Raw genomic sequence first — 13583 nt, 5'->3', positions numbered from 1 at the left:
GTGAGGCTTTCGGGTTGGAAGGAGATAATTCTGAATTAAACTACAGATCAATGTCACCCAATTCTAATCCCTATTCCCTTTTTTCGAGGCATACCATACCTACTGCCATCCTAATCCTTCTGTTGGGCACCTCTCTCCTCCTCTATATTTATTTACAACAGTCAAGAGCAGCAATTGTCCAACTGGCCCCTATTCAGTTCTCCAGTCCATATGCCCCAAGAACTCCTTTTTGCACTGGTCTGTGGTGGCCTTGGCCTACCTCTTCTACCTACTCAAGTAACTCTTTTACCACGAATTTAGTTACCTGTGTTTCCATTTATAGGATCTTACCTAGCCGTATGGCGTGCTGCCTCTGCCAATTTAAAAATACTATTGAGGTTGTCTGTAAGAGAGTCAAGCTGTGTTGTGACAGTGAATGCCTGACAGACGTCACACGTTGTGGTGAGTCTCAATTGCGGGATAATAAACTTTTAATTTAATATTTTAATTTTTAATCAATGATGATAAATTTTAAAATTCATGATGTAATTGCATTATTTTAATTCATACATTCAGAGTTCCAGCTCCCTAAGTTTCTAAGACCTACCCCCTTGCTAAAAATCAGATTCTTGGTTACATTATTAAGCTAATAATAGCTCAGTTACATTGTTAGCTTAATAATGTAACTGATCCGCATACATAAAGGAACAAGAGAAAGGAATGGATGGGGAAGGGAATTAACATTACTGGCCTCATATCCTATGCTGTGCCCTCTGCAAATGAGAACTTATTGATATAGTGCCTCACAGTTTGTAAACTGATTTTATATACATTAGGTCTCAAGTACCCTTAGTCTTATAGGACAAGTGTAAATATATTTTTGTTTATTTTGTTTGTTTCCGCAATTTTATAAAGAGTACAAGTGATGCTGTTTTATGTCCTATTTGGAGCATGAGAGTTTCTGGTTCCATAACCAGAGGCTGCTACCTAGCCCTCCTAATGGAATGGAGAGCTAGTTTATTCTTAGACTGTCCAGCTCTGAACTTGCTCTGAATCTCAAGCTTTTCTATCCACAGACACTCAGGGGCTTTCAACTATTTTTCTATATATTAGATTTATTGGCACTAAGTTTTTAAAAAGCGCAGGCTCGCGTTTCCTGGAGCAGTCCGCTTGCGCCCTGAGCTGCGCACACGGGGTGACTGTAGAATGCTGCACTTGGTACCTTTTGCGGTTCCAATTGCGGGTGACAAAACCTTGCTGGTGTGGGAGCTGAGCTGTGGACCCACGGCCGAGGCCTTGCAAGTGAGACGAGCCGGAGTGGAGGGAGGGGTGGAGGAAGCCGCCCCGCGCCCCAGTAACTGGGCACCCTGGGGTACTGCTTCAGCACCTTATTTGCCTGTGGTCTCCGCTGAGAGGATTCTTAGTTCTAGAGCCGACCTGAGCAGTCAGCTCGCCCCCATAGAGTTTTGAGAGATAGTTCCCAACAGACGGCATTGCCTCTTAATGCTTCTGGAAGCTTAGGATTTCAGAGGGAACTTGTTCATGAAATGAGAAGTGTTTGGAGTTGCAGCCTCACCACAGTTACCTGTGGCGAAGGGCTGGGGGAATATAAGGGAATGGGCGGTTTGGTTTCCTGGGCCTGAAATTTCCTGCACTTACTTAGTGTGGGATCACCCTACAGCATTCTGTCTTCACAGTCTTCTCCTGGTTTGACCTTCTGTATTCGGTCCGAGTCTTCCCAAATTCAGCAGTGGCCGGTCCTGGGTTCTATGCCATCATCAAGTTTTATTCAGCAAGGGATGCCCACAGCACCCAAAAGGCGTGCGACCAGAAGCAGCTTTTTCACACATCTCCAGTGAAGGTGGGTCCAAATGTGGAATTCCTCACTCTACTGGGATGAAGTGCTGAATTTAAAACTAATAGGCCATCGGGAATTCCCTGGCGGTCCAGTGGTTAGGACTCTGCACTTTCACTGCTGAGGGCCCGGGTTCAATCCCTGGTCTGGGAACTAAGATCCTAGGGGGAAAAAGAAGAAAAAAAAAAAAAAAGGCCAGCGTTTGTACAGCACTGTGGTGTACAGAATGCTCTCAGATGCACTGCTCCACTGATCCCCCAGTTCCCCAGTTGTTTCTTTCTTTTTTTTAGATGAAGGAACTCGAACGCAGGATGGTCAAGTGAGTTACTTAAGGTTCATGACAGTAAATGTGGAAAGTAGAGGGCAAACCCAAACTTAACTGATGTTAAACCCCATGTCATTTTATGCTGCCCCTTAATTTAAGAAATCTTCACAAGAGTCTTCCTTATATTTACTTTTATGTGGATTTTAAATGTGTGAGATTGACAATTTTTTTCTAAATTAATTAATTAATTTATTTTTGGCTCCATTGGGTCTTGTTGCTGCATGCCAGCTTTCTCTATTTGAGGCGAGCAGGGGTTGCTCTTCGTTGCCGTGTGTGGGCTTCTCATCGCGACGGCTTCCCTTGTTGCGGAGCACGGGTTCTAGGCACGCGGGTTTCAGTAGTTGTGGCTCACAGGCTCTAGAGCACAGGCTCAGTAGTTGTGACACACAGGCTTAGTTGCTCTGTGGCATGTGGGATCTTCCTGGACCAGAGATCGAACCCGTATCCCCTGCACTGGCAGGCGGACTGTTAACCACTGTGCCATCAGGGAAGTCCCGAGCTTGACAAACTTTTGTCAGATGTAACATAAAGGAGGATTCATCATCATCATCATTCTCAAACTGCCTATTCAAAACTCCCTTCAGATTCCAGAAAATGGTTAAAATATTCTTTAATGCATTGTAGGAACCTTATTTCATATCAACATGCCATCCAATTTTACTTCCCCAGAATTAACATTTCATTATATGCCTCCATTCAGCCACCATTCCTTTTTCAAGGACCTTTCCAATTCCTCTGAATAAGTGAGTGAGGCTTAGATTTCCCAGACCTTTCCCTTTATAATTGTGTGTCTTCTCTGATTGGCTTCTTGCTCTGGCTACTTCCTACTGACCTTGCTGCCTCTTCTCACCCATATTTCTTTACTCACTGATTTCACCTTTATTGAATCTGAGAACTCTCCTCAGATGGGACTCCATGTACACTGCCTCCCACTTCTGTACCCTGTTTAACACCCTCTTCAATCCTGGCTGTACTCCCTGGGATTGAAATGATTTTGTTTCAGGCATTCTTGTTTTTGCAGACCCTGCGACCATTTCACATAACCACTCAGATATTACAGATGGTCCTGGAAAGATTATGAAACAGTTACTTGGTATCAGTTGTGAGTAATGAGTTCTTTTCTTATATTGGACATTAAGACCATTCCATAAGCGTAGGTTGTGAGATTTTCACAGCATAAAGCCCGTCACTGATAGAGTAATGAAGAAAATGTTCTCCAAGTCACTATAGAGTTGAGAGGAAAGGGCATTCATATTAGATTTCTTTATTTAATGCAGAGCCTTAGTTTACTACCCACAACGCCGAAATTTTTCCCTACTTTACTTATGCGTCCTTTTTCAATTTTATTTATTTATTTGCTTGCACCGGGTTCTCAGTTGCAGCAGGTGGGCTACTTAGTTGCGGCTCAAGGGCTCCCCAGTTGTGGCACGTGGGCTTCCCACTTGCAGTAGGCAGGCTCCTTTTTCTGTGGCTTACAGGCTCCTGAAATGTGGCGTGCAAACTCTTCGTTGCAGCATACATGTGAGACCTAGTTCACTTACCAGGAATTGAACCCAGGCCCCCTGCATTGGGAGCACGGAGTCTTAACCACTGCAGCAGCACGGAAGTTCCAATTATATGTTCTTTTATTCATTGGCAGGTATACATACTTCTTATCTTACTTCCCCTGTGCTTTTTATAAATACAGAAAAGAGAATAACATCTTAAAATAAAATGAAGGAAAGGGCTAATGCATCTGAGTTTTTCTCAGTAGCACGAAGGGAAAGGATTGCCAGCAAGAGCTGTGGCAAGGTTATCCCAGATGTCAGCTGTCTCTACTACCTAGGGGCTCAGAGCCTTTCTGAAGATACCTAATTGTCCAGGACAGCTCCATTAGACTCACCGTACAGGGCCTAGCATCCCATGCGACACTCAACATTTAAAAATTAATCTTCATTTCTCCTTCCCCGCAGGCAGCTTCAGTTGGAGAAAGTAATTTCATTTTCTCATATACTCATTCATTCACTCAGTCAACAGACCATCACTCCTCTATTGTATGCCATGATCTATGCTTATTTCTGGTAACAAGGAAAGAATAATATATGGTTCCTTCAAGCACTTAAGGAGCTCATAAACTAGTGACAGAAGAAGATGCACAAACAAATCAATAAAGAATTAACAATGCTTTGACTTTATTTGTATTATTTGAATTTTTATGACTATATTTATATACTATACCCTGTTCAAAATGGAAATGGACATTTAAGAAAGAACTAGTGATATAAAAACTCCGCAGTAATATGTAAGTTCTTTAGAGAGTTAAGACTGGAAATATTTGCACTCTCAAAGAAGCCTGTTAATGCAGATGAACCTCTAATTCTTTTGGTTCCTTTATTTACATTCATAGAGGTATATGTATTCCCTCTTCTAACAGGGGTTAGTAACGTGGGGAGGGGGTGCTACAGATTAAGCTCCTAATTCGGTGGCAGGTCCATCTTATCTCCTCTTCAGGTCATATTCTCAAGCAGGAGCTACATGATGAGATGAGTAAAACAGTTCACTTCTTTTCCTTACCCCCAGCCCCATAATAGGCTTCTGCTGGGCTTCCTTGGTTCTCTCATCATTACTTTCACCACCAGAGGTCAGGGAACCTTCTGGATAATCAGGAGTCCTGGAAATGATGCAGAAAAGTACTGACCTAAAAATAATAAATAACATTTATTTAGGGATCATTGTGAACTCATTGCTTAAAATTTCCTTACTTAATCTTCACAACCACTCTATAAAATTGGTATTGATAAATCTCAGGTGTATCCAAAATGAGTCTCTATGTAGGGTTGTGATATTTTTAGGTCTTTTATGTCTTTAGGTTCATCGCTGCACCAGACCTAAGGCGGTTCAAAATAATACACTTGCCCTAAAGAGCTCCAGATGCCAAGAATTGGCAAATTACTACTTTGGGTGGGTGGTCAAAAAGGATCATCAAGGTAAACTCTTTAGATTTTCTTTGACTAACCAGACTCCTTTCAACATTGAGCTCCTAGACTTTAGATAGAAGAATAGAACAGGGCTATGGGGAGGAGATGTGAGAGGCTTCCACATGGAAGTATCTGAGCATTGGCCTGCCACCTAGAATTAGTGATAATCTCAATGACTTGGATGGTGGTGTCCATAATTTTCTCCAGTATTTGTATGGTATATCATAAAAAAAAATAGTTGTCTGTATCTAGTCATTCATTTGCAAGTCTCAGTTGATTTTGAAGGGATAGCATACCTAAACTATTACCTGGGATTGCTGGAGTTTAGTTTTTATTTCTAACAACAGAATATGTTGAAGTCTAGCCTTTCATTCAAAATCCTAACAGCTTCAGGATCTTTCTAACCTTGAAGAAAGGGAAAATGAAGATACTGTGCCACCACTTCAGAAGCAAAGCCTGAAGTTCTTCTGTGCTTTAGAGGTGGTGTTGACCTCCCACGAGTGCAGGAGTCCTGGAGTTGGCATGGCTGAGGAACCTTTGGATAAGTTGGAGGAAGGTCTGTTTTCCAGTATGTGAGTGTGTGGGGAGGTGAGGCAGTGGGATTTCTCTTTTTTCCTTTCTTTCTGAAACTCAACTTTTCAGATACATCATCACCTTTTCTAAGCAACTCAAGCCCTGGGCAGAATTTTTCTGCCCGACAGTATAGGTTTTTATCTTAGGCGATACCTGACAGCACCTTAAACTTTAGAATTTTAGAACTGACTACATGCCAAGAAGCTTAGGAGGAGGGAAAATTAGTTAGGAATTTTTTTTTTTGGTTTATAATTATTTTTGTGCTAAAATAGTCCTTCAAATACAGATGTCTTCTGGCCTTCAGTTATCCCAACAAAATCATTGTCTGAAGATTGAAATAAACTCATGTGTAAATGTTCAGTCCTTTGCCTCCTACAAAAGGGCCTGAGCAGAATATGTAAATGTAGATCCCTAGAAAGGGGATTCCGATTGGTACTGAGTTTTTTCCTAGAATTCAAGGCACTTGGCCTTAGGATTTTAAGTCAGAGGCAGGGCTGTTAGCGAATGGGGTTGAGGAGGCTCCACCATTCGCCTGAGCGGGTGATGCTTGAGGAGAGGCCAGATCATCTGCACTACCACCAAATCTATCTCACTGTATGAATCCAGCCCTTTACGCACACGAGAGCAGGGTCTGTAGCAGTGTAGCCTCAGCTTGTGTATTTGAAATCTGTGAGTAATATGAGATTTGTGCCACGTTTGGTTTGCATTTGCCATGGAGTATTTTAGGAACTTCCAGAATAGATCTGAGCAGTAAAAATGTGCCATGCCAGGGTATACCTGCAACAGAGACATTCACCCGTACCCCAGTGTTGTGCCTGCCTTTAATCACTGAGGTTATGATCTAAGAATCACAGATGCATTTTTAGTTTTAAACATATAACCTAGAAATCAGTTATTCATATGGGCATTTTAAATTCATCTGTTTTGGTTGGATTTAGGGTCATTATCATTCCGTATAGGAAGGAAGGTAACCCAGAAGCTTGCTATTCAGAAGATATGACAGATGCATTCCCGAAATTGCTGATTGTGGTTTTAGGTAAGACCTTTTTGATTGTCCTTGAAGTACTTCAGTTTCAGTGAGCAAATAAACTTACTTGAAAAGTTAATTGGATGAAAATAATGGTTATCTAAAACATTACATATTCTTTCATTCACCAGATGCTTTCACAGCAGGAGTCTTACATTTGTTCTTTGTGGCATTTATGAGAAAAACGACAGCAAATATTATTGTCCCCTGTGTTTAGTTGTAGAATGACTTGCCTCAGTTCATACAGAAAGTGTTTGATCCAGTTCTTCCTCAATTGCTTGCTTATCGTACAGAATAGTGTAGTGATTATAAGCCTTGGACACCTGTGTTTGAGTCCTAACCTTGTCTCTTAGATTTTGTTGTTGTTGTTGCAATTTTAGATTTTTGTAGTCAGAGACATTTGTAGGTATTTAATATCTCTAAGCTGCAATTTCTTTATCTGCAAATAGGGTTAGTAATTCACCTTACCACCTAATGGGGGATATTGTAAGAGTAAATGGGATGATGAATCTAAAAAGCTTAGAACTATGCCTGAAACATAGTAAGCAGACAAAACATATTGACTGTTATTATTATTGCCGTTTTCTTGTTGAAGAGTTTATTAGACTATGTTTTTGGAATCAGTTTAATTTCAGTTTTCATTTCTGATATATTGGGTGAGTATGATTCTTATATAATAATCGGCTACGTTTTTGTGAGCCTTGAAACTGGTCATGCTATTGAATAGCGTTGATTGTGTTCCCTATCGAGTTATACAGCAGTGAGAATGTCACAGTCTGTGCCCAAAGGAAACTTTATGATTAGTAGATTCCCAGAACAGAATTGCTCCCCTGCTTCACAGCCCTGCAGGCTTAGAGACTGAGAAATCCTAGCTAAGTTGTCAGAGACCTTATTTGCTTGTAAGAGTTGACCCTGGATTGGTCTTGGCCTTCCAGCTTGTGCTATCCTTCCAGTGAAGTTTGATTTCCCTAGTCATCAGTCAGAATCTCCATCAGCTGTCAACTCTGGGTAACAACCTTTAAGAACCAAACTAAATGACTGGGTTGTTTGTGCCTAATATGCCAAGGTACTCCTTATATGTACCAAAAACTCCTTAGACCAAAAAGCCTGGTGGCCCTTGCTTGCCTTGAGGAAAGCTGTATTGTCCAAAATGTACAGGGGCCAGTTTCTGCCAGTAGAGTGTTCAAATGCTGTCTCTCTCTGTCTCTGTCTCTAAAGCTTTGTTCATTGTATCTGGTAGAAGTTTGGTCCCAAGGAGTAGGCACTTTTCTTGCTTCTAATAGGAAGTATCTATTATAGTCCAGTGGTATCTATCCCAGGTTTGAGCTCACTTTGACCCCCACCTAATGCCTTCCTATTTAATTGTATTGTGGTTGAACATTTTTGTTTCCACAGCTTTTTATTTCTATGTCCTTATTCCTTAGTTCTTATTTCTAAGTTTGTAAAGTTTATGAACCAACGTTGATACTTCTTATATATGTTTTCATAAATAGTTATGATAAAAACTGAAGTGTCAGATGAGGGAACTTCTAGGAAAATGCTCTTATTTTCTGCTTTTAGAAGTCAAAAGAATATCTAATTATTGGGTGCTACCATTGTATACAGGAAGTTTTAGAACAAGAAAGCTTCTGGATTGATCCTTGTTAACTTGATTTTAGAAAGTGGTAAAAGAGGTGTGGCATCTAGACCCTGTGAAGAGGTCACAGATGCTGGAACCGAAGAGGAACTACAGGGTTTAATTCAAGTATGTGGAGATAAAAGCACAAGGGGTACACATAATTCAAAACAACCAGCAGGATTTGGAAGACTTCGTCCTGTCTACTCATCTCTGTCTTCCTTAGGAAAGGTGAAACTCTGAAACTGATTTTGAGGCAGGAAATTTCTAGGACTTTCCCAAGTTCCGAGCCTTGTCTCTGGCCCCTTATTTGAAGTTTGGAGAACAGGATTGAGGGCCATCAGTGTACGTCTACAGTTGTGGACACAGGAGAAGACACAGACCCTTTAGAACTCCCCTCAAATAGAATAGCAGGGATTTGGGAAAAAAGTAACTGTGGTCTTAAGTGTGATTATGCTACACTCTTTAAAAACTATTCATGCCTTTCAAGTAAGGTGTATTACTCAGATCTCATATATATCTTGTGTTAAATATTTTGCCAAAGAACCTTTCTGTAAACCAGTTATATGGTATACCTCGAATTAGGGATTAAGTTGTCAATGTAATTTATAAAAGAAAACATTAATGTACTGCATATAGGATTTTTATTTAAAATGAGCAAAAAATGTGTTTCATACCATTAACAGCTTAATTTGGGGCAAGATTTCTGATTATTTAACTCACCCCAATGTTGCAAAGTTTGTTTTGAAGGGAAGAAAGTAGAGAAAAGGTGGTTATGTTCTGAAAAATGAAAAATTTTTGAAAGTTTTTCCTGTACAAAATAATTATTTCATTTCAATTTAAATCAGTCAAGGAAACTTCAAACGTATCCATGTTTGGGCTTTAAGAAGTCTAGCTTCCTGTGAAATGTGAGAGGAAAGGATTCCGTATTGATACTAAAGATTTTGGAAACCTGATTATAACAACAGATCCACTCCTAAATGAGGCCAATCTTGGAATCAGTTCCGTTTCGAAACCATTATGTGCTAGGCACTGGAAATAGGATGAAGCTCCTTCTCTTGGAGTTTGGGTGTTAAAGGTGTACCAGACAATTAAAAAGGACTAAAATTAATAGATTATAAAAAGAACTGTGAAGAAAGTAAACTGGGTGCTAGTTACAGTATTTCAAGAAAATTACTTAATATGCTGACTTTAACATTCTAAGTGTCTTCTCCATGTGTGCACACAGGGTAGACCTGTGGAAAGTGACACTGTAGTTTTTTCTAGATTAATGGCTCTGTTGAGGCAATTTGGGATGGGGGAAGTTTTCCCATGCTAATGTAAAGAGCCATTCACTTGGTTTTAGACTCTCTTTCCCAGAATGAATTGCTCACCTGCACCAAATCCCTCCTACAGAAGTTCTGGAGTCATCTCTGATTCAGTGGTGACCCCCTTATAATAGAGTGGTGAATGAATCATGAGACGTGAATACTGAGAGTTTGCAGGAAATGGCAACATTTTAGCATAATTGTAAGGAGTGTCCCCCTCCTGCCACCCTAACTGGTGATCATTTTGCAGGTCAGCTACTTTTCATGTCAGCCGTGTGGCCAAGGGAGGAAGAATGTCTCTCAGATTTCAGCTTTGAGGAGGAAAAGTTCAGATTGCCAGAAATGGACTAGCACTTTTGAATTTCCCAGAATGCCAGGTCCTTTGGTTTCCTCGGGAAGCTCTGCATCCTTCCCACCCCCCTCCACCCCTGGGCTGCTGGAGTTTGTTGCACTCGGGTCTGCAGCCCAAATCCCGCCTCATTGTTTGGGGCCAGGGTGGGCAGGGAGGGGTTTGGAAGAGGGCCCGGCAGGAGGTAATTGTCACCTTTGCAAGGGGAAGGATGGCTTGCGCCCTGGGGAGTCTGGGAAAAAGGCCCACTCTGGTGGCGCGGATTGGATCTCTGCACGAGCCTAATAATGGTGGCATAACTAAAGACTTCATAAATAAAGGGTGGGACGTTAGGCGGGGTCGGGGCAGGCAGTTGCTAACCTGAGCCCTCGCATCGCGGCGCTGGCATAGCGGTTCGGTTTGGCTCTGAAGGCGGATGTGGCCCCGGCTCCTCACTGGCCTGGGTCGCTGCGCCTGGGAGCCGCCGCATGTTATGTCGCAGCTGCGCCTCTGTGTCCTGGCTGCGCCCCACGTCTCTTTCTCACATGGCAACGACGGTGGCTTCTAGTCCAGGCAGTTCAGCCTCTGGAGTGGGCCCTGGGCCCTGTCCAGGTGACCCCCCAACCCCGCACGGCTGAACGAGGCTTTGTCTTTACACGCCTCAGAACCCCTCCCAAATTGCCCCATGCCCTTACATCCCTGGCAGAAGCTGGGGGGTTAATTACTTGACGTCCTCGTCTCCAGTGCAGATGTTGGCCCCGCCTCATCAGGAGTTGACTGAGACTGAGGTTCCATACCCGGACACGGATTCGGTTGGAGAGCTGCCTACAGGGCCAGATCAGTTTGCTGTTCCACATCAGGATCTGAATAACAAGCAAACCCAACATCAAAAGCTCCCAGAGGCAGTTCCAGTGCAAAAGCTCCCAGAGGCAGTTCCAGTTCTAGACTGGGATCAGAATTAGCCCTTGGTTCTGCCTTCTGGACACAAAAATAAGACTAAAAACATAGGTCTAGATCAGGCTGAAGGTCACCAATCATTTGAAATACTTGTTCCACCTCTAGGTAGTAAGAGCTCAAAACCAATGATGTTTATTGGTTCACCCCAAACCTGAAGAAAGATGTAGTTCAGCATCAACAGCTTGCCAAAATTGTTGTTGGAACTACAGGCCAATTTCAAAAAATACACTCAGGGTCTAGAACAACATTTGCAGGGTGATTATTTAGATCCCAGTATGGATGCCATTTACCCTGAGGAGAGCCTACCTAGGGATTTTTTTGGGAGCCCAGATAAAACTATGGAGCCCCCAGAGGAGGCTGAAATCTCTCCATCCCAGCAGGAGGCCAAAATCCTCATCCAGAGCTCACTGAGGAGGCTGAATCTTTACCCCAGCACGAGCCTCCTGCTCAGCATCCACAAACCCCTGAGGAGGTTGAATCTTTTCCAATCTTTCAATCTTTTGAAGTTCTGCTGCTTTTCCTACTTTAAAGGAGATTCCAATCTACCTCTTGAAACCTGTTTCCTGCAATTCTGCGTTGGTTTCAAATCCTCTTCTTTGCCTTACCTCAATATATTTTTCGACAATAGTTGTCCTTTGTAACTCTGCAGGTTTGTGAATTGCAGTGCCCCTGAGCTCCATTTTTCAACTCGCTTTTTTTGAGAGCTGGCCTGAAAACCTCAGGATTGCTTCAGGCCCTATTCTGGTTCCGGCGCGGCATGCTGAGCCGTTGATTAATTCTTCCTCCTGATGGGAAATTAGAGTAACATGTTCCCGTCCGAACACCTACAGCTATTCTCTATTTGGTTCCCCCTCATCTCGTTCATCCTCCGCCCAAATTGCAGACTGTGCGAAACAGGAGGTTAAAGGCGCTGAGTCTCCAAATGGGGAGATTGTCAGTAAAGCGGCTGGAATGGCGATCGCGAGCACCAGGAAAGGAAAAATGAGGCGCGTTTTAGAAACCTTTCCAGATCACACGGTATACCATCCTCCGGGTTTCCTATGCATGTTTTAGCTGTAGGAAGATTCCCTTAAACCTGGACTGTTGGGACCCATGGAATGGGTAACACGCAGTGTTGCTTTAAAACGTCTCCATTTGCTCACCCAACCTCACCAATCCTCTCAGCCCAAAGTGTCCACCCTTATGTCTCATCCAGCTGTGGGTGTAGATAAGGTGAAATAAGCGTGCATCACAGACCCTGAACGAATTTTGTAGGAATTTCTCTTTCACTCTCTTTGTGTTTTTTTGTTTTTTGAAATTTATATTTATAATGGGGTTTAGCTGATTTTCACTGCAGTGTTTATGCCGCTCTACACAGACTTGATTCCCTTACGGAGACATATCAATACATAGGTTTTAAGATTCTTACTAGTCACATATATTCCTCTGTGGTGCATAGGGGGTGTTGAGTCCATTTCATTGAGCAAAGAGTAGGTCTTATCTATTACATATTTGGTTTATGGAACGGTATCTGTGCTAACTTCAAACTCTGGTTTTATGCATCACCCCACCTCACCTTTCCCATTAAGCAGGCATAAGTGCGTTTTATAAATGTGTGACTCTGTTCCGTTTTGTAATTCAGCTTATGTGTAGCCATGTTTACATTCCCTCTCTAAGTGATATCTTATGATAAGTTTCTTTTTCTGTGTGACTTCTTTCATTTAGAATCCTCCTGCCTAAATCCACTCGTTATGCTGCTGCTGGCCTTATGACATTGATTTCATGGCTGAGTGATATTCCATTGTACATAAGTACCACAACTTCTTTATCCATTTTTCTCTTTCCTGGGATATTTAAGGTTTACGAAGTCGAGGTTTTTGTAAGCAGAACATCCCTAAATTTTGGGGTGGCTGTGTCTTGTTGATTTTTAGTCTTCCCAAGATATATGCCCATGAGTGGAAGTGCACTATGCTCTGTTGCTTTGTTTTTTAGATGTTTCAGGAAAGACCATACACTTCTCCTCAGTGGCTGCTGGCAGTTTACAACCCGCCCATCCGTGTAACAAGGCTCCCAGTTCTCCATGGCCTGTCCTGCCTCTCTGGTTTTTACACATTTTTCGGATGGCCCTTTGGATTGGTGGGAAGAGAGACTTCTTTGTTGTGCGGATTTGCATTGCCCGCTTGCTTGGTAGCTCAAAAAGGGCGTATGCATTTTTTTTTCTAGGAAAAAACTCATACGCCCTTTCTGGCCAACTGCATCATTGTCGAAGTTCTGCCGCTTTTCATTTCTGTCCTGCATTTCTGGTAAACTCCAATATACCTGTTGAAATGTGTTTCCTGCAATTCTGCCTTGTTTTCACATCCTCTTCTTTGCCTTACCTCAATATATTTTTCGCCGAAAGTTGTCCTTTTTAACTCCAGGTTTGTGAATTGCAGTGCCCCTGAGCTTTGTTTTTCAACTCGCTTTTTTGTGAGCTGTCCGCACAACCGCAGGATTTCTTCAGGCCGTATTCTGGTTCCGGGGCAGCAGGCTGAGCCTTTGGTTAATTCTTCTTCCTGATGGGAAATTAGAGTGACATGTGCCCATCCAAACACCTGCAGCTATTCTTTCATTGGGTCCCCTTCATCCCGTTCATCCTCCGCACTATTTGCAGACTGTGCGAAACAGGAGGTTAAAGGCGC

At 42.5% G+C, this 13583-nt stretch overlaps 1 pseudogene across 1 annotated transcript; it reads left to right on the top strand.

Annotated features, from left to right (window-relative positions):
* The first annotated feature begins 1185 nt into the window (after positions 1 to 1185).
* On the top strand, positions 1186 to 9989 carry LOC309825387 (RAD52 motif-containing protein 1-like; annotated as a pseudogene). Its single transcript has 7 exons — positions 1186 to 1281; positions 1661 to 1840; positions 5008 to 5125; positions 5504 to 5672; positions 6628 to 6725; positions 8375 to 8460; positions 9889 to 9989. The product of its transcript is annotated as an RAD52 motif-containing protein 1-like (transcript).
* Positions 9990 to 13583: the final 3594 nt, after the last annotated feature.

The sequence above is a fragment of the Grampus griseus genome, assembly GCF_964374135.1.
Source record: "Grampus griseus genome assembly, chromosome: 7".
NCBI classification, from domain to species: Eukaryota; Metazoa; Chordata; class Mammalia; order Artiodactyla; family Delphinidae; genus Grampus; species Grampus griseus.
The sequence above is the reverse complement of the archived record's forward strand: the minus strand, read 5'-3'. Positions and strand labels throughout refer to the sequence as shown.